Here is a 25288-nt window from a genome sequence, read left to right as displayed (position 1 = left end):
GAAAAGTAATTATCACTTTTCAATCAGGAATGCTGGTCAACTAAATATGAAAGAGACAGAAGAGAATGTAGAGTCCGTGGGGAGAGATGGAGCCAGCATTCTTTAAGCCTTTATATTACAACTCCATTTTATGTTAACATTCTGAGTCTCTATCACTTGCTATCTTCATTTGGTGATGGTCTGGTGTATTCATAATTTTAGTCATAGAATGTTCAAGAATAAATCAGCTTTATTTGTATTTTTTAACTTAAATTATGCCCTGCAGTGGTGTAAAGAAAACAGAAAAATACATCCCCAAATCAGAGAGCCAATACCTATATGATTTCCCTGAATATTAAAATAATTCAGCTTATTTTTTAAACTGCCTGAGAAGTCTTTTTGAGGATGGATTTGGTACATATATACGGAGGGAGGGAGGGAAGTAGAGGTGGGGAACATTGTTTATTTTCTAGCCAGGTATTCCTTAACCTATATATGCAACTACATCTAAACTCCATCTTCAAAATTTCTCTAAGGATGGCATTGTATACAATAGTGAAAAAGTGAAAACCACTTGAAAGTCCTGCACTAAGAGATTAATTGATCAATAAAGATGATGTAACAGAATGTTATACAGCTGTTAAAAGAATTGGAAGATATAGGGGCGCCTGGGTGGCTCAGTTGGTTAAGCGACTGCCTTCGGCTCAGGTCATGATCCTGGAGTCCCTGGATCGAGTCCCGCATCGGGCTCCCTGCTCGGCAGGAAGTCTGCTTCGTCCTCTGACCCTATCCCCTCTCATGTGTTCTCTCTCTCTCATTCTCTCTCTCTCAAATAAAAAAAAAAAAAAAAAAAAAATCTTTAAAAAAAAAAAAAAGAATTGGAAGATATAATTATAAGAAAATAAGATCATAAAATACTATCTTATAGTTATAAGATAAATGTGTATGTATTTATTGTGCATAAATATGTATATATAGTAAATATGTATATATAAGTACCAGAATGCCATGTACAAAAATAGAAACATAGTCTATCTTTGTGTGATGGGATTATGAATGATTATTAGTTTCTTCTTTTTCTTACCTGCCTTGTTAAAATTTCTATAGTAAACATGTTACAAGTATTTTCTAATATGAAAGGTAATAAATATATTTTAAGTAAGATTGATAAACTTCAGGAAAAAAGATAAAAAATATATTTCACTTACTATATATATATATACACACATATATATATGGCTCTATGTGTAGTGTATATAAATTATATATATCTAATTTGTAATTAGATACATGTAAGTTAAGATATGACACTGAAAATGTCTCCTAATGCAAAATTCTTCTGATCCAGGATTGGTAGGATTGCAAATATATGATCAACAAAATAATTTTCATTTTCATTTTGCATTCAAGCTTAGCAAAAGCAGAAATGAGCTGGTACCTTAGAAGTTTGAGTTCCATAGACTTGCGCTAATCTTGTAGGCATTAATTCAAGGTTGAATATATTTTCAATTTTCCTTTTAATCAAATCTATGAGCCAGAAACCGGGAAAGGAGATCATTACAGCTGAGATGCAGCTGTAGACCCTAACCTCCAAAACTGAAGATGAGGCATATCAGAAGTACAAAGTTCATTTAGTCAAAAACAAGGAAGGGAAAAAAAAAATCATACTACACAGCACACACGGTCACACACACACACACGTGCACATGCCACAGTGTTTTCCAAGATGCAGTTAGAATTCTTAGGAAATTTTGTAATATGTGAAATCATTTTGCTTCCACTTTTTTCTTAAAAAACATGCCACCAAAAATTTCTCCTAATGGAAAACAAAAAAGATAAAAAAATTCCCATAATCCCACCATTCTAATATAGTCACAGTGAAATTAGAAAGTATTTATGTGTAACTCTGATTATTAAAAAACATAAGCTCAATTACATGAGTTTATATCATCATTACCTCATCATTACAAATCTGAATATTCAAATATATATAATAGGTAAGATCCTTTTGTGTTTTCATTATTTTAAATTTGTCCTCCTGTAGCAAATATAAGTCCATATTCCCTTATTATAATTTCATAGGCCCCTATATTTTTCAGTTAAAACATGGATCATAGTTAATATATGCAATAATATAATTTTAAAATAATTTTATTGATATCTCTTCTCAATAAGATCTAAGCAATTTGAATACAAGAACTATTCTGGCTTCTGTTCATTATGGACCCCCTGGCACCCCGCTCAGTGCTGCCACAGAGTATGACTGCATCATATAATTATCAGTGAATGAATGGCAGTTATCCGATGAATGAATGAAAGCCTCTTCACTGAATCAGCTTTGTTTGACTCACTTTGGAACTTCTATTCTTGAATTAAACAACCCTTTTCTTAGTGTTTCCTTTCATTTTTGCTTTGAGTAGTAGTGCCTATTTTACAGAGTTATTTTAAAAATCATGCATCCAGCAGGAGATGAGTGCTTAATACTTGCCATGGTGGCATATTGGAAACACCATATATTCTGGAATAAAATTAACCTGGGTTCAAATGCTTACTGGATTACATACCTGTGTGTACTGGGCAAGCTATCTTAACCTCATTGAGCTTCAGCATAAACATCTATAAAAGCAAAATGTATACAATTTAACTAGCCAGGGTTGTAGTTGTGGATAATAAATAACATGCATAAAGAATCTGGTATGTGAAAGAAATTTCCATATTAGTTCCAACCCCTAACATACATAGACATTTATAGTAAGCAACCAAGTGACTTTGGTTATCTACTTTATACAGGATTTCATATCTTAGACCCCTTTTAGGAAATCATCACTGTGAATAAACAATCCATGAAATTAATGCTGTTTATGAAACTGCCTCAGGATCATGGGCTGCCTTTACCAAAACAGCAGATAATTGGCTCCTGGAAGAATCCCTTTTGTGGCATAAGATCACTAATGCAAAAAAGCACTATCTCCAGGGAGAAAAGTGGAAAGCATAAAGAAACTATAGACACAATAAAAAATCATTAATTGTGGTAAATATAATTTAGCAAAGCAACAAAGTCCACATATAATTAATGAGAGTGTTTAAAGTTTGCCATTCAAAGCAAATGGCCAAGATCTTGGAATCACCTTACAAGCAAAATAACATAACAACATGCTTGCCCATTTTTATGATAGCATGCTGCCCCATCACTGGAAGAAACCATGATTTATTTAACAGCATACTTTATGATGCATCCAATTGTTCTGTCCAGAATTAGCAGAGATTCATACTTCACAGATATTCAACTGAAGTTAATTGGGGTCTCAGTATAAAAAAAAACAACATTATAGCATTTATATAGCAATTAGACTACATATGTGGTTCCTATAATCATTGACTAAACTCTTTATTTATTTATTTATTATATAGTATATTGGACACAAAATGTTATATTAGTTTCAAGTATACAGCATAGCAATTTAATGTTTATAAATTATGACTAAATTTTATTTTTAAAGTAATTTCCTCTTTTACTCTGGGATAATAGGAAAGAACATGTAAATAATAATTGGAATTCACACATAAAATTCCAAATATCTGAAACTAAACATCTTTTCCTACAAAATTAACAAGAATAAGGAAACAATGCTTATTAGTTAATAAATGTATAAGAAACAATTCTTATTAGTCAATAAATATATACCACTTTGTATACAATCTCTTTTAATCCTTGCCACAAACCTATGAGCATGGTTCCATTATTAACCTCAATTTACAGATGGGGAAAGCAGGGCTTACAGAAGTTGAAAAATTCACCTGAATTCACATAGTTGGTAGTTGGCAAACTCCAATGAATGTACCATTTAACCATCTCCAAAGCCTGCTTTTAACCATTCTTATCCAGGAACTGCTAACAAGAAGTTGCACTATATGATGAGAGAATGTTTGCTACTTAGCACATAGAGAACCAACAAAATGACTAAAGGGCAGTCAATTGGAGCAAGAAATGTCAAAAAGCAGGACAGTGCTAGATTTTAGAGTTGGAGGTAACGGTGGAGACACCATTTTGCCCACTATCCTCACAACAGAGTGAGGCCAAGGTAGGAAGACAGGGAAGACGGAGCCCAGTTTGGTATCTTCTCATCACATCATTGTGTAAGCATCGTACTAGCATTTCTTTCTAATCTATTGGTAGAAGATTCCATCCTACTTCTGACCTCTACCTTGATTTTGTAAGAATTCAATAACTTAGACAATGTACTATGTGGTTTTCCTCTTACTGTTCTGAAATAAATTGCCATGTCAGCAAGACCTATGCTTTAGCTATCAGCTCTGTGGACAAGGAAATGAAACATTCTATGAATGGGGTAATTTTCTTCTCTAATGGACTGCAAAAATAAGCAGTTGGCGAACTAATGTTTAGCATATTGATAGGGTCATTTACATACTGCTTTTAAAAAAGACAACAATATTCAGTCTGCTTGTGGCTGCACCATGGCTTAAGAACACAACTGAACTCTATGATCAACATTAGTTCCAAAACACCTAGGTGTTTCAGAAAGGGAAATTAAGGGATTAACTGTTTGCTCCAGGAAATTTCTCCAGTTTAGTTTTGTGTTACCTCGTCCTTGTTTTACTCCCCACGCTCTCAGCAATTAGACGTTTAGTTTGTCTCACTCATGCTGTTTCTGCTTTCTAAATAGATACTATTTTCTCCTATGGTTACGTTTGATCTCCTCAAACTATTATGCCTCATAAATCAGCTATGCTTGTTCTTCAGGATATTTTCACTCTTTCATCCCTTGCTGCAACATTTTGCATGCCCAACATATAATTCTAACCTAATTCAGAACAATTTGATACGTGGGTTACTCGTTAGTCCACTCATTCAACAAATGTTTATTCCATGACATGTCCATATTAGAAGCTGACCATACAATTGTGAACAGAGTTTAAAGAATTTGAGAAAAAGCTATGGGCAGAGTGTTAGAAAAGAAATCAGCCAGGTTTTTGTTGCCACGGATATCTTCTTCAGAGAAGTAATCCTGAGCTGTGACTTGAAAAATTAGCAAGAAAGTTTGCCCAGTGAAGGATTAAGAGGAAATAGCAGTCTAGCCAGAAGGGGTAACATGAATTCTCTGCATATGTAAAGAAAACAGTACCAAAGTGCTCAAGGATTAGGCACATCTTTAATTTCTAAAACTAACCAAGTTTTGTCTTGCGATTATTGTCAGCTAAAGTGAATGGCAATAGTTTTCAAATCATAGCACTATCACATACTTTTCTGAAACCTTGGGCTAGTCTTAGTTTCTTGAGCATATCTCAAACCATACAGAGTAGTTATAAGGATTAAGTGAGAAAAGCCCATGTTGCACACTAAGCATAATGTCTCACAAAAAGTATTTTAGCTATTATTAATTTCCAGACCTAGACCAGGTCATACTGGTGGGAAATTGGAGCAATCTGCTTATAGAATAGGACATCATTTAAATTTCTAAATATATTTAAATATGTAATTATTTGTGAGTTTATATACATTTACATGTATGTATCCCTGAACATAACAGTTTAGGCAGGCATAAAAGACCAAATAAATGAACCAAATTCACAACATTGAGAGAGGTAAGGAGAGTGCTAAATGGAAGAATGCCACTTCTGTGGTTTTGACATGACCTGAAATTACTTCTGTTCTTAGAATTGGATAACTCAAATGGCTTTAAGAGTCTAGGAAGTTGGTATTCCTTTTGTGTCCTCAGGTAAGCCCTGGCACTCTGTGTCATTCTTCTGGCCCCAAATGCATAGTTAATGAGTCTGGTTGGAAAAGCGTAAGTCTCTGATCAAAATGTATTAGATTTACCTTAAAGATGTCCCCTCCTCATTCAAATACAAGCAATGTTTTCCTTTAAAAAGGCACTTCCCCAGCTGAAGACTGATTTCTTACAACTGCAAAAGGAGCTTTGACATTTTTCTTAAAGTCTGAAATGTCAATTATTTACTAAAGTATGAGGTAGCTCACTAAGCTAATCTGTTTAATGTTTACCAAAATCTGACTTTTTTCTTTCTCTTCCTTTCTTCCTTCCTTCCTTTCTTATTTTCTTCCTTCCTTCCTTCCTTCCTTCCTTCCTTCCTTCCTTCCTTCCTTCCTTTTCTTTCTTTCTATGAGCCACTCTGGAATAGGCCCAAGTAGGGGATACTCAATGGTTCAGTTTAATCTCATTTTTATCATAACTACTTATGGGAACAAGTCCTGAGAAGGAAAAATCAAAAAATAAAATGTCATGTAAAGATGTTAACTTTATGCAAGCCAATATCTGCAACACTTTTCCTTTATTTCCATGGTGTCTGTCAGGTAATTTACTACGTTACAGAAACCATGAGCTCTTCTAAACTCTGAGCCCCTTAATGAAATAGCTGTATCTTCTTCTGACTCCTCTGTACCTGACACCATGCCTACTACTGAAGGATTTCTAGATGGATGAAGGGATAAATGGACAAAGGAACAAATGGACCTTCTTAGGAAGGCAAGACACACATACATCTATAAACAAACACGAATTATGGCAAAGCAGTATATAGCTAAGTGTGAAAAAATAAGTGGGTAGCATTGTATCTTTAGTTCTTAGAAAGATACAACTGGCTGCTGATAGTTTGTGGACTCTGAAATAGTATTAACTTGAAATGAAAGTATTATTTAAATTAAAATAGTTGCTTGAATACAATGGTTCTTACCTCAAGGAAACTTAAAATAACACTTTTTCCATCAACAAATTATTAGCAATTTTACTACTTTTCTATTCTGACACCTAATTTAACATTTACTGACCAGTAACATGTCATGTGATTGTTTCTTGTAATTGGCTGGAATTACAGCAATTTATCAAGTAACTCTAGATATCTCAAGGCAGAAGTTCTGAATCATACATGTGAAAATAATAAAAAATGGAAAAACACTTCATTATTTGAGTGTTCAGACTTTCTAAATGTGGGGTCCACAAAAAGAGGTAGGAGTAACTAATGTTTTAAAAAAAACAACTGAGAATCATGTATTTAATCTAAAAAATTACTCTCTAATAATAAGAATTTCTCTCTTTAATCTTGATTTTTTTCTGTTTATAATAGTAATGCATGCACATCAATTGCTCAATATCCAATCTAACATTTAAAAATGTAAAATATGATTATTTTCAGAAATGTACAAAAATGTATGCATGCATATTTCAAAAAGAAATTAAAAATTAGAGAAGAGCATATTGTAGAGAGGGAAAGTCCTCAAAAAAACATAGTCGTGTAAGTCCTAATTCTATGGCAAGAGCGAGATTTGCGGACCTAAAGCTCTCAAAGGGGCTGCCCTATACACCTATCAGCAAAGTAATCAAAAAAAAAAAAGATTTATTCCATTATTTCATCCAATTTATAAGTGCAAAATTAAAACAGAATTATCCATTCTATTAGATATAGTCCTCTGATTGAATCATAATAATTGATATGATTAGATTAACAGTAAAATTAGATAAAGTAACTCATGTGCTGACATCCACCATTTTAGAGGCTCTGACTTTGTTTATTCTACTCTTCAATTACCTGCTGGTGGCACTCAAGAGCACAGAGGAATTCAGCTCCTTCGGGGGGGAAGTCCGTTTGGGGAGGAAGCCTTAAGGGGAACACAACCACATAGGTTCCTCTTTCTTTGAATATAGGTTTTGCCAGTTCTAAGTCCGAGACAGATGTCTTCAAACACCCCAGAACATACTGGAATAATTTGACTTGATTATAATAATTCCTCTTATACAAGACTCATTTGCTCTCTTCTCAGAGTGCTGACTGATCCATGACTATGGTGTCCTTTGCCTTCATTACCTTTATCTTTTTTGCAGCCACACTGCAACAACATTTACCACTACTTTTTTACTCAGCAAAGTCCCTCCTTTTTCCCCATACATCAATTCTCTGCTTCTAATTATTCTCAAAAAATTTCCATTTTTGTTTTGTAGTATCTAAAAGCAATTTTTCTTTCATTCAGATAGTCTAAAGATCTCTTTTCTATTGTCTTTCATAGAAGCCTGTTCTTTTTCTTGCTTTAATTTCTCTCTCTCGGAATAGAATGGCCTTTTCTCCGAGGGCAGAAGCCCAATCTGTTTGGTTTACCATTATATGCTCATTGTCTTGAAAAGTGCTGTTGCATTGTGGATGATCTAAAATTTATGAGGAGTGAGTGAATTAATGAACATGCTATTCAAGATGGAAACCACAACTGAACTGAGAATTAGTTATATCCTATAAAGTACAGACTCCTACATATTATAGGGTGAACAATGGTTCAGTTTTCCCAGAATAGTGGGGTTTCCCGGGAACATGGGGTTTTCACTACTGAAAATAGGGCAGTCTAGAAAATGGAAATGATTGGCCATCCCTGCACATTAGAGGCAGGGTTTGTAAGACAATGGAGATTGTAATATATGACTAGAATAGCACTAATCTATAAGTTTTACTTGTGTCACATTGTTCAGTTGTAAAGAGAATATTCAACTACATTATCTCCCTGCTATGTCATACTCCTTTGAGACTGAAAGGCAAGAGACGACTGTCCCTATGTTACAGATGAGGAATCTGAGGCTCAGAAAGTTTAACAGGTTTCTCCAGTCAATTGCCTAATAAATACAGTCATGGTCCTGGAAAGCGATGCCTTTGGAAAGATGCCTAGTCCTCTGCCTGACCCAATACATCACTCTGTCTAAACAACTCACACTGGAATTAAACCTGTAGCTTTGGCCTAATTAACACTATATTCCTAGTAAGTAAGCAATTTGAGGCAAGTAAATATCAATAGTCAACAAACCAGATAAAGACAAACTTTTATCACTTATGTCACAAGCACAATATCTCTGTGTTAGTATTTTCTCTGAGCTGGTATGTTCTCCAGGTCTTTGAAATGTTTTTAGATGTATGTTTTTAATGTTCATTATAATGTTGTTATGGCTTTTAATTAATTATTTGCTTGCCACTATCTCATTATATGTGTGATCTGTGTATTCTTTGAAGCCCACCCTAACATTCTGTGGCCCCTGTGTACAGAAAGAGCTTTGCTAATGATAAGAATATTTTCCCTTATCCATTGTTCAGCTCTGACAGATTCTTAAGAAACCATCAACTGGAAGTAATTAGAAATTACTAAAATATAAGAAAATGTAACCAGGAGACAATAATATACAATGAGGAAAGGACAGTCTCTTCAATAAGTGGTGCTGAGAAAACTGGACAGTCACATGCAAAATAATGAAACTTGACCACTACCTTACACTGTATACAAAAATTAATTTTAAAAAAAGACCTGAATGCAAGACCAGAAAAATTTAAACTCCTAGAAAAAAAACATAGGTGGTAAGTTTCTTAGTATTAGTCTTGGCAATGATTTTTTTGGACCTGATTCCAAAGGCAAGGACACAAAAGCAAAAATAAACAAATGGGACCACAGATCTTCTTTCACTTACAATGGGTTTATGTCCTGATAAAACCATAATCAACTGAAACATTGCAAGTTAAAAATGCATTTAATATACCTAATCTAGTGAACATCATAGCTCAGCCTAGCCTAATTAAACATGCTCAAAACATTTACATTAGCCTACAGTTGGGAAAAATCATTAACACAAAGTCTAGTTTATAATAAAGTATCAAATATCTCATGGAATTTATTGAATATTGTGAAAAACAGAATGCATGTATGGATACAGAATCATTGTAAGTGTATTAGATGATTACCCTTGTGATTCACCTGACTGACTGGGAGCTGAGGTTCACTGCCAGCATCATGAGAGAGTATTATACTTCATATCACTAGCCTGGGAAAAGATCAAAACTCAAAATCTGAAGTACAGTTTCTATTGAATGTGGTATTGTTTTCACACTATTGTAAAGTTGAAAATTTATAAGTTGAACCATTGTAGGTCGGGGACCATTTGTACACCAAAGTAAAAAGCTTCTGCACAGCAAAGGAAACCAGCAATCAAATGAAAGCCTACCTACTGAACGGGAGAAAATATTTTCAAATAATATATCCAATAAGTGGTTAATATCTAAACTATATAAAGTACTCACAAACTCAATAACAAAAAAAAAATCTTATTTAAAAATGGGCAGAGATTCTGAACAGACATTTTTTCAAAGAAGACATACAGAGGCCAACAAGCACATGAAAAGATGTTCAATATCACTAATCACCAGGAAAATACAAATCAAAATCATAATGAGATATGACCTCATTCCTGTTAGGATTTGTTTTGTTAAGAAAAAAAAAAGAAAAGAAATAGCAAGTGCTAGCAAGGATGTGGAGAAAAAGGAAACCTCATGCATCACTAGTAGGAATGTAAATTGGTCACAGCCACAGAAAACAGCACAAAGTTTCCCCCAAAATTTAGCCAAGATATGGAAGCAACAAAAATGTCCATCAATAGATGACTGGATAAAGAAAATGGGTATATACACACAATGGAATATTACCAGCCATAAAAAGAATGAGGTCTTGCCATTTGCAACAACATAGACAGACCTAGAGGGTATTATGCTAAGTGAAATAAGTCAAAGAAAGACAAATACCATATGATTTCGTTTATATGTGGAATCTAGAACAAAAAACAAATGAACAAACAAGTAAAAAGCAGAAACAGACCCATAAATACAAGAACAAACTGATGGCTACCAGAGAGGTAAGGGTTGTAGCGATGTCAAAACAGGTAAAGAAGAGCAAAATTCCAATTATGGAATAAATAAATCACAGGGATAAAAGGCACAGCATAGGAAATATAGTCAATGGTTATTATAATAGCATTGTAGGGTGACAAATGGTAGCTATACTTGTGGTGAGCATAGCATAATTTTTTTTTTAGAGAGAGTTGAGGGGGACAGAGAGAGAGAGAGAGTCAAGCAGACTCCCCACTGAGTGTAAGGCCCAACACAGGGCTCGATCTCACAACCCTGAGATCATGATCTGAGCCAAAATTAAGAGTTGGATGCTTAACGGACTCAGCCACCCAGGTGCCCCAGCACAGCATAATTTATAGACTTATTGAACCACTGTATTATACACCTGAAACTAATGTAACATCATGTATCAACTATACCTCACACACACACACACACACACACACACACACACACAGAATACTATCTTGCCATTTGGGACAGCAATAATGGACCTTAAGTGTTTTATACTAAGTGAAATAAGTCAGACAGAGAAAAAGAAATACCATGTGATGTTACTTATATGTGGAATCTGAAATGCAAAACAAATGAACAAACAAAATAAAGCTCATAGATACAGAGAACAGATTGGTGGTTGTCAGAGGGGAGGGGAGTTGGGAGGTGGGCAACATTGGAGAAGGAGAGCAAAGGGTACAAACTTCCAATCATAAAATAAATAAGTCATGGTGATGTAATGTACAGCACAGTGACTATAGTCAATAATACTGTATCACATATTTCCAAGTTATTAAGAGAGTAGATCTTGAAAGAAATTACAAGAAAAAATTTGTAAGTATGTGTGGTGACAGATGGTAACTAGACATGTTGCAGTGATCATTTTGGCATGTATACAAATATTGAATCATTATATTATACACCCGAAACTAATATAATGTTATATGTCAATTGTACTTCAATTTTTTTTTTTTTTATAAAAAGTAACCAATAAAAAGAGCTGAAGACAAAGAAACAGATCTTAGGACAAGGATCTAAAAGGGTGATTTTTTAACCAATCAAATACAAAAAAGTTAACCATTTAAAAATTGTGGATAGTTTCTTTTAAAAAATTATGTCCTTTGTGACTGCTTAGGAAAATCATTCCTCTTTAATTGTCTTCTGGGTGAGATAGTCTGGCAAGAGAGACTAAACGTCAAAAATAAAGATCTAAAAACTGCAAAGATATGAAATATTAGAATGAGTCAATGCTTACTTGTCTTCATGTTAGAGAACTTTAACCTCTGCCTCATTTGAGAAAGGTTCTTACAGTGAATACAAAATCCATTAGGAATTAAACCAAAGCATACAGTATATAGAGAGAAGAAAATCTTCCATAAATAAATTCATTAGAGAAGATCTATATCATTTTTCTCCCAATTTAGTTGGAAAAGGAAAGACAGAAAGGAAGCTATTGATTTGGAACTCAGAAATTACATTACTGTTGATCTCAAATTTTAGAAGAAATCTACCTGGGTAATCACAAGCTGTGAATAAGGAAAATAGTCTCTTTCAATGGTCAGCATGACTGCAGCTTTGGCTGACAAGTGTAATAAAGGTTTTCCGAACAAGAATGAGCCTGTGACTTTGCCCACTTTTTCTATTTTATGCAGATCTGAAGGAGTGATCCACATTTGGAAAGCAGATGGGGTAGAAAGAGCAGTTAACTCCCATTCTAATCCTCTTGTTTGTGTAGGGCACCTCTCGCCTTTCATGGACTCTTACTTAGTTTTGTTTCAAAGGACTAAATGTTCTTTAGCTTGCAAAATGATCATTTTTCATACATAGATGAAAAGAAAACAGCAAAAATTCTTGTCATCAAGCCTATTTTATTTCAAGCCTGTGAAGAAAATAGTTGAAGAACCTAAGGCCTTCTACTAATAAGTGGTTTTAATTTAACAATCCCCCCCACATCAATCTTATAATTAATCAAAATCAGAAAGAAATAGGCTGTTGAAAGGAAAACAGTTGGAAAAGTGCTGAAATTGGGATGAAGGTCTAGATATATTCAGATATTGCATGTTTAATAACACAGCATGTGAAAATCAGGGGAAACATTTAATAACCCTGCACTCAAGGGAGCATTTTCATTCCTTACTGAATAATGGGTTAGATTGTGCAAGGAGAAAAACACTCCTGGTGTAATCTATAAAGATGATCATAAATATGCAAAGAAATACAGCAGTAAAGAATTAAGCTCTCCAAATAAAGCAAAAAATAAAGCAATTTTAACGTTAGCCAAAGTCAAACATATGATAAAAAGTATTAAAGTAAGGTCATTTTTGATTGATAAAAGGCAACATCTAAACTCAAAGCAAAACAGATACACTAATAATATAGCATAAAAAACATCAAGAAAAACACAACTAGAAATATAAAAGAGGAATAGATATAATGACTATAGTACAAGATTTTAACAATCCATTGTCAGTCTGTAAAAAGTAAGAGATATGTCAGAACATAATAAATAGCTCTATTACTTTTAAAAAAAATTACTAGTTACATTTTCAAACATTATGTTGTTTTAGCAACAAAAAATACACCTGTATCTCAAATGTCAATGGAACAATTATAAGCATTGACCAAATACCTCATAGCAAAAGGTTATATAATCTTATAAAATAGAAATTTTACATATTACTATAATATTCTTTAAATCAAATTGCTTAGAGAATTAAAAGCTCAAAATACTGTGTCAATAACAAACTATTTTGAAAATAATAAAGTTGAAAATGCCACATATCAAATCTAAACATGATAAACTATAATTAATTTCATGGCCTTAAATACTTTATTAATAAAGTAAATGAAAAAAATAGTACTCATTAATAATTTACATTCTTAAATGTTTATTATTTTAAAATAGAGAAAAATAAATGAAAATCATGTCCAATTTGAGAATTTTATTTTTAATGTTTTTAATTAAGTTTTTAATTTTAATTCCAGTATACTTAACATACAGTGTTATATTAGTTTCAGGTGTCCAATATAGTGATTCACTACTTTCATACATCATCACTCAGTGCTCATCATGATAAGTGTACTCTTAATCCCCTTCACCTATTTCACATTCCTCTCCCACACTTCCCCTCTGATATGCTTTATTCTAAAAGAGTACCCTCAGTTAAAGTTTTGGGTTTTTTTTCAACAGGAACATTTTTTACTTGAAGAATACTTGGTTCAAAAGATACATATAAAACATTCCATCCAAGAGAAAGTACAACCTTTTTTCTCAAGTACATTTCTTCAACCTTTTTCTTCAAGTACACACAGAACAATCCCCTGGTTAAATCACATAAAAAGAGACATAACAAATATTATAAATTTAAGAAAAGTGAAATTTAAGAAAAGCATATATTCCAACCACAATGGTACAAAACTAAAGATCAACAAGAAAACAAAGCTGGAAAATCCATAATGTAAATATTAAATATTTAATACATAAATATTAAACAATACACTACTGTGCAAACAATGGGTCAAATAAGAAATCAAACGACAGATCAAAATATGTCTCAAAACAAAAGAAAAAGAAAACACAATATTCCAAAACCTATGGGATGCAGCAAAAGCAGATGTTAGAGTGAAATTTATGCTATAAATCCTTGTACTAAGAAAAAAAAGTTCAAATAAACAACTTAACATTACACCACAAGGAACTAGAAAAAGAAGAACCTTAGTGAAATTTAATAGAGGAAGGAAATAACAAAGGAAAATCAGAAATAAGTAAAATAGAGACCAGAATAAACAATAACATAACATTGAAAGTAATGACCACTTTTTCCAAAAAAATAAACAAAATTGGCAATGCTTTAAATACATTAACTAAGAAAAAAAAGGGAGAAGTGTCAAAAACCAAAATGAGAAATGGAAAACAATACAATAGATAACCAAAGAAATTCATAATGTGGTAACAGATTACTATAAGCCATTATAGACTAACAAATCAGGAAACTTAGAAAGAAAACCAGATAATTCCTAAAAATGCACAAATTACCACGATTGAATCACGGATCTGGAATGCAAGAAATAGGAAATATTCTTAAACCAATAACAAGAATAAAAGTTGAATTAGGAATCAAAAATCTCCCAGCACAGAAAAGGCCAAGACCACATGGTGCCACTGGTGAATTCTACCAACATTAAAAAAAAAAAATGACAATCTTTATCAGAATCTTACACATAATGGAATAGAGGGAACATATTTAAAATAATGTCCAATCAAGAATTTTAAAAGAGAAATTTAAAGGCCCAAGAAAAGCAAGGAAAGGGAAATAATTAACACAAAAAACAAAATAAAAAAAAACAGTAATAAAGAGGAATTAAAGAAAACACAGCTGGCCTTTTGAAATGAAAGCAATAAAATTGACCAAACACTCAGAAATCTAATGTAGAAAAACAAAAAATCTAAAAATAGGAAAAGGAAATATGAAAATAGACGAAGAGGAAATTTAAAATGTTTCAGAAAATATTGCCTACATATGCTTACAAATAAATTTAAAATCTCAGTGAAATGGATGCTTTTCTCAGGAAATATAAATCATCAGAATTGAATAATGGATTATAAAGCCTACATAGATCATTCATAATAGGAATTAAAGATTTACCCACATTGGAGCCAGGGCTCATATTCATGAGTTCCCTCAAACTTTGAAGAAAGAGATAATTTCCATCCTATCTAATTCTGCTCATAATCTTATAAAAAGGAGACAAAGTCACTTGTTGAATATGCAGCAGAGCTATGACACAGGCCAAGGGCATCTTACTTACAGTCTGGTGTTTTTTCCACTGTAGAGCAACAGCCTGATTCTCTGGTGTGGTAAAGCATACATTTTTACAAAAACATGTTTCTTTTTCTTTTTTAGACCCACTTCACTGGGGGGTGTGGTGGGATACTAAAGCTCAGCGAAATAAAATACTTTTCCCAAGATCTTCAAGTGGAGGAATCACACCTGTCTATTTTAAAGTCTATACTCTTTCCACTACTCTGTACAATGCATGAGCCCTGAATCATCAACTTCTGACCAGCAGCCCACACCCTGATAGTAATTTTGCAATCATACTCAGAACAGTCCACCCTCATATAACCACACTTTCTATAACACCCTTAGGCCTCGAGCCTTAATTCTATTTGATGGTGCAAACTTGGATTCCTTTAGGACAAGACGACGCAGTCACTTCTGGTTTTTAAACTGGATTTCTTCTGGGAAACAGCTCGGTCACTTCAGGATGCTGCTTAGAACTTTCCCCCTCACCTTTTATTTTTAGTCGATGAGGATTTGAGGTTTCTGAGGTGACAGTGAGGAGCTTATACAGACTCTGGCTGTCGCAGAGAAGCACCTGGCTCATGGTTCTTTCTCTGCCGGTGGACATGGCTCTGGTTACTTGATTCTTCCATTGGCTCAGACAAAGCCAGAGAATAACCATCATCATTGCCCAGCTTTGGCCAACTTCGACTCATTCATTCTCTGCTACAAATCCCCTTCCCTGTGTCTCTGGGATCATCAGCAGGCATGCCGGCTCTCATCTTTAAGCCCCTTTCTTGCTCCACTCATTGGATTTCTTCTTTAACCATAGAGATAAAAGATTTGAGGGTTAACTTTCAACCTTTTTTCTCATTTGTCCTGTCCTGCCACCTGTTCTGTGTTGAGATGGGCAACTTAAAACTAACCCCCCCTACCACCCACCACAGTTCTATACAAAAGGCTGGACATCTACCTTCTGGAGTTTTACTGGCTTTGGATTCTTAGAAGGGGCTGACTATTGAATAATTCTCAGAAACCTAGTACACAGAACACTAATACCTGCACGCTGAAATCTCCTTTCTCTATACCTCTAAGCAGGACAGGTACTTCTACACTAGTCCAGAACACATCATATCGGGACCAACTCCGAGATTCCCAGAGAATTCTCAGATCTGGGATAGTGTTTAGGAACGAATAGAGTACTTTTGCGGGATTCCAAGTCTCCCACCTTCATTCTCCAAACAAATCCATGATTTGGAAAAATAGACTCATTTTTTTTTTTATTCCCAGATTATGTAATCATCACTTCAGAATGCATAGTCAGAGGACTTGAGTAAGGAAAAAAAAAAATTATTAACTGAATTAGCAGTTTTCAAATGCTCCTTTTTATCAACATATTAATTTTTTTCTTTCCACCTTTACTGTTTGAATGTATGATGCTCTATCACTAAGTAGGCAAGGGTGTGCAGGACATACATATCCATCAACTTTGCAATTTAAAAAAAAGTAAGTGGAAATTTTAGTGACAAGAATTAAGGAATCATCTCTTGGCTAATTCATTTAGTTTAGACATTGGAACAGTTTGTTTGGCATCTGAACTACTCTAGCTGTATAATGAATATAATTCAGAGTAAACAAAACAAAACAAAACTCCACAGTCAATCACTTAAAATTTTAATGGTGAATAGGCTAGTCAAAGAGCATCTGCAGCTGATTTAGTCATATCACACAGACATGTTCTTTACACAAAACCTATGAAACACAGAAAGCTCCCAGAAACTTGGAAGTCATCTTAAAATCCTCCTTTTCTCTCAGGCTCCTCAACCTGTCATTTACCAAATATTGTCAGTTCTATTACTTCACTATCTTTGCACCTCCCCCAACCCCACTCTTCAATTCCTGCAGTCAATGATCTAGTTTAAGCTGTATCATTTTGTAACATCTACCACAGTGGCTTCATGCTTTATTTCTCTTCCTACCTTCACCTCCACACCTGCCAGATCTTTCTGATGTGATCTGTTAATTTTGTAGCTATTGCCTTCAGAATAAACAGTCCAGCAGCTTAGGATAGCATCCCAGGAGCTCCACAGCCTCGTGCCTGCTACTTCCCTCGCCTCACCTCTCCCTACTGTCTCCTTCTCATTTAATTCTGCTGGCCCCATCTGTGACTCCTTGAAATTGTCAAACCTTCTTTCATCTTAGACTTTGAGCATGCTTTTTTCTCCTTCTCCCCAGAACATCCTTCCTCTCTTCCCTCCCTTCATCTCACTGCTTCTTACTCATCCTTCACTTTGGAAGGTCTTCATGCAAGGTCTTCATGCTCAAGAGCATGAAACACAACTTTTTTTCTTTACATTTGCATATCACAATGAGTTTCTTTGTTTGTTTTTACAAAAAACAATGTCATTTAGTAACCTCTTGGAAGTTTCTTAATTATTTTGTATATTTAAGTTCCTTTCTTTTATTTTGGAAAATACCTTACTGTCCATAAATTTTTCATTTTTCAATGTCTAAGCATTAGGCTCAGAAAGCAAACAATTTTAGCAATTAAGTACTTCTGCTTCCTAACATTTCATCTATTTTTTGGTTTGAAACATTACTTACATCTTTTGGTAAGCAGCATTTCTTCTTACCAGCTGCCATCTTACTCAGTCTGAATTAGAGTACTGCTCTCCAGTGGGCTTTCATAGGGCCCTGTGGATATCTCCTCTATTAAGCACTAAAAGTGTTTATTTTGATTCTCCTTAGGCAATAAATCCCTGCCAGGACAGGGAATGTGTTTTTGTCATCTTCATAAACCCAGAGCCTAGTACAATGCCAGGCACAGTAGCTATTCAAAAAGTATTTGTTGACTGAGTCATTCAATAAATACAGAGTTAGTTACTCAGTGGCTGTGCAATCTTGAGTAAAGTATTAACTATCTCAGTTTCTTCATCTGTACAGTTGGTATAATATTACACTTATCTTCTGTGATATGTAAAAGAAGACTAAATGAGATCATACAACAAAGTTCTTTGTTCAGGAACAGATTTATGTTCGTTTCCCTATTCTCCCACTTTTATTGGCAGCATGACCTACTTTCACTGTATTACCTAGAGCAAATTTAATGATCTTTCCAAACTGCATCTTTCTTATCTATTAAGAATTTAATGTTAGTGCTTCCCAATGATTAAATGACATATGAACATAAAGATGTAGCAGAGCTAAGTGTACAGCAAATGCCTAATAAAAGTTTGTTGTGATTATTATTGTTATTAATTTCTGGTCTAATAATATTATTAATGGCATAGGTTATAAACAAAGCTGTGATGATGACTTCAGAAATCAGCATTACAAAGAAGGTTCAAAACCTTCATTAGACTTGTAAAGGAATAAATTTCCTAAGACAAAAATTTAACACTTTTGAAAAACAACATTAGTAATAAAAATTAATCCATTATTGTTATTAGCATATGGGATTTATTTGGCCCTAATATTAAAGAAATATTCTCAAGATTTATATCAGATTTCTTCCTAGAATTGAAAGAACTGTGATGACAGGGCATAATAATAGCTAGCAATGTACATATCTAGGGCAATATATTTTTGACATTCTTCAACTACTTTGGAACATTAAGCATCAAGGGAAGCAGAAATAGCACAGACAGAAAGAAAAAGAAATTAAGAATGACTTTAGAGAAAGCAAAGGAGATATGATTTTCATTTGACCTACATTTATAAAGGGAAGTTCTATAACATAGAAATAATGAGCAAATGTTAAGCACCCTGAATATATAATACTTAAGTCCAATCTTTTGCTGACTATATGTAAAGACCAAGGTCTATTGTGCAAACAAATACTAAAGATTTGGTTATTCAAAAAAGAAGTCTGTCTGAACTTGTTGCTTATGATCACTTTGACAGAGAACATGTCTTTTAACTGCCACAGTCAATCTAAGGATTCATTATTTCCTATTTATTTAACATTACTGATAAAGTTAGTATTGCATCAAACGTAGACAGCTTGGTGCCTGCCCTAAGGGCAGGGAATTTCAAAATGTGAGGAGGACACAGCCTTAATAAGTACATTATATTTATCTCTGACTTCAGCTATATTTGGTAGCTTCTCAGTACAAATGGCATTTTTTCCCTATAGTATCAACTAAAATACTGCAGAAAGGTTAGCAATGTTCTTCCAAAAGAAATTAAACAAGCTGTGCTGATAAAGCTGCTTTCATTGTTCTCCATTTACCTAAGTAGCTTGAAACCTTTTTTGGAAGAAGCCAGGGAATGAAATATAAACATTTTCCTTAAGCAAAGCACATTCTTTTCAGAGCGGCACTAGTTATATTGAGATCTAACTTATCTAGATATGGTTTTGAGATGCTTAGATTATGGCTAGAGGGACAGTCTGAATATATTTTTAAAAATTTCTTTTTGTGACAAGATTGGGGAACCAAAAATGGTAAACCACAGGGGGAGGTCTTGGTTCAAAACCAAAACACACCTTAGTAAATAAGCTTCTAGTTCTATGATCAGAGCTACAGAAGAACTGGTCGTTCCACTAAACACAATCAGGAGGGTGTGTGTGTGTGTGTGTGCGTGTGTGTGTGTGTGTGTGTGTAGGGAAAGGCCAGACAGGAAGGAGAGAACTTGAAATATAAGCAGAATGTGGAATTCAGTACAAAGACAAATCCTGAACAAGAGAAAGGGAGAACATGAACAAATGGGTCGCCTTCTACCCCAAACAAGTCTTCATGCAAGGTCTTCATGCTCAAGAGCATGAAATACAATTTTTTTTCCTTTACATTTGCATCTCACAATGTTTCTTAGTTTTGTTTTGTTTTGTTTTGTTTTTTTACAAAAACAGTGCCATTTAGTAACCTCTTAGAAGTTTCTTAATTATTTTGTATATTTAAGTTCCTTTCTTTTATTTTGGAAAATCCCTTACCATCCATAAATTTTTCATTTTATAATGTGTAAGCATTAGGCTTAGAAAGCAAACTATTTTATTTTATTTTTTTTATTTTATTGAAAGCAAACTATTTTAGTAATTAAATATTTCTGCTTCCTAACATTTTGCCAATTTTTTTGGTTTGAAACATTACTTATATCTTTTCTTAGCATTTAACTTTTCATCTGCTAGTCTTATATCCCTAATTAGATTGCAAATCCTTGTGTCTGATTTTCCTTGTGTCCCCCATAGGACCAACCCAGTGTCTTGAATGTAGACAGTAACTGGTCTTAATCTGATTAGGATGGAAATCAGAAATAAGTAACAGCTTCATTTTAAAGTTAACATGGACCATCCAGAAAGAAAAAAATAAATGGTACTAGGAATAGGTGGAAAATTAATACTCTATTCACTCATTTACTCATTCAAAAATATTGGAATAACTTCCATGTGTCAGGTGCTATTCTAGGCTTTTGGGACAAGTTGATTAACAAAACAAAAATATTTGCCTTCGATAAATAATATATATGTCATAAGGTAATATGTATTATAGAGAAAACAAAGCAGAAAAAGTGTAATGGAATGCCAGGGGCAGAAATGTGGGGGAATGAGTTGGATTTTAATAGGGTAGTCAGGGAAGGTCTCACTCAGAAGGTGGTATTTGAGCAAGACCTAGTGGAGGTGGAGAGTGAGCCAGGAGAGTATCTGGGAGAAGAATATTCCAAGCATAAAGAACAAGTCCAAAAAGCCTTGAGACAGAAGCATGTTAAGGGTGCTGAAAAAAACAGCAAGACAGTCCTTGAGGCTGAACATTTTAAGTGACCAGAGTGTTGTAGGAGACAATCTCAGAGAGATAATAATCTTGGAGAGAGGTACAGATCATGGAAGGTGTTACAGGCCACTGGAAAGATTTTTTTTTTTAATTTTTATTTAGGGAAGGGGGTGGGGAGTAAGATGTAAACTCAGATTTTAACAAGAGAAGTGTTACGATCCTAACTTTTACTTTAGGATCACTCTGTTTGCTTTATTGAAACTAGATTTTGAAAGTATAAGGGAAACCATTCAGGAAGAATGTCAACAATCTAAGCAAGAAATAATGGTGGTTCAGACCAGATTGACAGCAGTAAAGATAGTGAGGAGTGATTAGATTCTGATTATAGAAGTTGGAGTCAACAAGATTTGATGATGTACAGTGTAAAAATAAGAAATCGTGGATGGCTAAAGGCATTAAGAAACATTATCTAAAACTTGGAAATAAGACAAAGGGATGACTGTGTGTCCTTACATATTAGACCATTGCTTCACAGGCCCTGACAGAGATGACTTTATGCTCTAGGGCATGCACCCAATGTTGACGTACTATTTATTATTTTGAAATAACTTGACTACTCTGAAGTTGTATGTTCACTTGTAAACTTTTGTCCAATGAAGATGCAAGTATTTTCTACCTAGTAGAGAAGATAACCTCAACAGATTTATTGTCTTGAAGATTATTAACCACTCTTGTTTCCAGCTTAGCAAATTTATTTGTCTTGCTTTCCTGACTGACTATATAATTTCTGCTTCTCCTTTGCATCAGTTCTCTGTTGAGTTTTTTATTCTTGTTGTATCAGCTTTACCACCCTGCTGTTTCCAACATACATGAGCTAATAAATTTTTGGCAAGTGCTCACTTTATATTTGTATGTCATGTTCCTATCTCTTAAAAAAATTATGTTTTGACAAATATTTTGGGTATGGGCAATTGGAAGAATGAAACTACCTTTTACTAAAGTGGAAGTCTTGAAGGAACAAAATTTAGGGGAAAAGTGATAGTTCAGTTTTGGACAGGTTAAGCTTAAGGTGCCTGTTAGGTACCTCTATCAAGTGGAGATGTTGAATAAGAAGTTGGATGGAAGAGTACAAAAAAGGAAAGAGAGCTGTATTTAAGATACAAAAATGGGAGCCATCAGTGTTAAAGATGGTCTTAAAAGTTATGAGAGTGAATGAGATCGCTAAGGGAGTCTAGCTAGGAAAAAATGATTTTTCCCCCTAAGGACTGAGCCTTGAGGCATGCCAGCTTTTCAAGTTCAGGCAAACAGGATAAATAAGAAAATGAAGAGGCTAGGAAATCCAGGAGCTTATGCCGTCCCAGAAGCTAATTGAAGAAGGTGTTGCAAGTAGGATTTAGGATTCCATTCTGTCAAATGCAGCTGAGTACCCAAGTAAGATGAAGACTGAGAATTGACCACTAACTTTGGAAACATGCATGTTCTTGGTAGCCTTTTTTTTTTTTAATATTTTATTTATTTATTTGAGAGAGAGACTGAGAGCGCAAGCAGAAGGGAGTGGCAGAAGAAGAAACAGGCTCCTGGCTGAGCAGGGAGCCCGACGCGGGGCTCAATCTCAGGACACTGGGATCATGACCTGAGCCGAAGGCAGACGCTTAACCAACTGAGCCACCCAGGCATCCCTGTCCTTGGTATCCTTAACCAAAGCACTTTTGATGGAATTATGGGGTTAAAAGCCTAGTTGGAAAGAGTTCCAAGGACAATGGGAACAAAGCAATTGAAGAAAACGAATATAGACAATTCTTTGGTACAATTTTACTACACACAAAAAGGAAGAATTCTATTCATTTATATGCTTACGTGAGTGATCAAGTTGATGGGAAAAAAAATGGATGGTGCCAGAGACTGAGGGAAGAATGGTTGGAACAGGGTTCTTGAGTAGGGGAGAAGGGAGAGAGCCAAATGCACAAGTTACAGACAGCCTTATCTCTGAGTAGGGATTGTTCATTCATAGTAAGAGGAGGAAAGGCAGAGTATGTGGGAACAGATCTAGTCCAAGGTTCACTGCTATGGATGTGAAGTAAGACCAGTCACCCTGACTGTGTGCCTTTCTTCAGTCACATTCTGCTGTGAGGTTACAGGTATAGGTTAGGCTGAAAGCTTAATTGAACTGCAGTTGGGTTTTCAGGAGATCATGATGGAGCAAGAGAGGCTCTTGCTTGACTTGAGGATGTACAGAGAAGTAATTATAATGATGGACCACAGAATTATGATGGAGAAGAGGAGTTAAAACTACATGAGGGAGTGATGGATAGTGAAAAAGGAAATCATAAGATCTTGTGAAATTAACGCTGAAGTTCAAGAACACTAAGGAGTAAGCTATAAAAGTAAGAGAACTCTAGGGAGATGGGACTGGAAGGTTAAATCCTGGTAACTCAGACGATAGAGGGTTAGTTATAAAGCCTAGATTATGACTATGAAGCTCAGTGGCTACAGTAGGTGGAGACTCAGGGTCAAGACCATGAAAAAGAAAGACGCAGAGATACAGAATACTCTGAACAGTGAGTAAGGAGTAGTTACCCAACTTTCAAGTGGTGTGGTGGAGTGAGGAAGCCAGGAAGTGTTTTGTATACTAGAATGGATGGTTTTCTAAATAATCCTTTAAAATACCCATCTTCTTTACTCCCCAAAATAACATTTCCTAAGTGAACAATACTCACTTTTTTGCCCTTTTCACTAAGAACACAAACATAAAGCAAAGTAAGAAATACAGAAAGCTAGGGAACAGTAAAATGAGTGGCTGACACATGAAAAGAGGAATACAGACCAAATCAAGTGGTAGACACAAAGAAAAGGGAAAGTTTTTAAAGAGTATACAGGGAAGGGGGAAAAAGTGTGTTCAGGAGAATGAGAAAATAAGTTTATATGGTTTGACATAGGGATCAGAAAGTCTACATACAGTGATGGATTAACCCATGGAAAGAATTACTCAAGAATGTGTACTACAAGAGACTGATGAAATAATACAACTAAGGTGGACTGGTCATTACTGATTGATAACTACTATAGATATCTTGGGAACAGGGGAGATTTGGGGTGTTTAAAATTACATCAACATCGAGCACCGCACTCGAACCCCAACCTCCTCGTCTAGCTTGCAACACGGGCACCGCCAAGATGCTGGCTTACCACTCTTCTCTCATGGACCCTGACACCAAACTCATTGGAAACATGGCACTGTTGCCTATCAGAAGTCAGTTCAAAGGACCTGCCCCTAGAGAGACAAAAGATACAGATATTGTGGATGAAGCCATCTATTACTTTAAGGCCAATGTCTTCTTCAAAAACTATGAGATTAAGAATGAAGCTGATAGAACCTTGATATATGTAACTCTCTACATTTCTGAGTGTCTAAGGAAACTCCAGAAGTGCAATTCCAAAAGCCAAGGTGAAAACGAAATGTATACGCTGGGAATCACTAATTTTCCCATTCCTGGAGAGCCTGGTTTTCCACTTAATGCAATTTATGCCAAACCTGCAAACAAACAGGAAGATGATGTGATGAAGGCCTACTTACAGCAGCTGAGACAAGAGACTGGACTGAGACTTTGTGAGAAAGTTTTTGACCCTCAGAATGATAAACCTAGCAAGTGGTGGACTTGTTTGTGAAGAGACAGTTTATGAACAAGAGTCTTTCGGGACCTGGACAGTGAAAGGAGCCTGGGCAGACACTTTCCACAGCTGTGGGCAGTATTTTACAGCAAGATGTACACAGTTATTTGCCTTTATTTGATAAAGTTTTATACAGAAGAGAGAAGAGAGCGTGTCTTCACTTGAAGAGCTCTTTATCAAGAATTTGGGTGAGGGAGGGAAGAATGGGTGATTTGAAATTTTCTGCAGTATTAAACTGGTGCTTAATAAAAATAAGTTAGAATAAAGAAATTTCTAACAAAAAAAAATACATTAACATCATTTGCTCAAAAAATATGGCCTATTTGTAACTGTGTAAAGTTTATTTATTTATTTATTTATTTATTTATTTATTTTTAAAGATTTTATTTATTCATTTGACAGGGAGAGACACAGCGAGAGAGGAAACACAAGCAGGGGGAACGGGAGAGAGAGAAGCAGGCTTCCCGCGGAGCAGGG

The 25288-nt window shown here is 34.7% G+C and overlaps 1 pseudogene; it reads left to right on the top strand.

Annotated features, from left to right (window-relative positions):
* The first annotated feature begins 24284 nt into the window (after window positions 1–24284).
* Window positions 24285–24823, top strand: LOC102749474 (actin-related protein 2/3 complex subunit 3 pseudogene; annotated as a pseudogene).
* Window positions 24824–25288: the final 465 nt, after the last annotated feature.

This window comes from Leptonychotes weddellii, chromosome 5 (genome assembly GCF_054177405.1).
Source record: "Leptonychotes weddellii isolate Sample4059 chromosome 5, ASM5417740v2, whole genome shotgun sequence".
Taxonomy (NCBI): Eukaryota; Metazoa; Chordata; class Mammalia; order Carnivora; family Phocidae; genus Leptonychotes; species Leptonychotes weddellii.
This window is presented reverse-complemented; position numbering and strand designations above follow the sequence as displayed.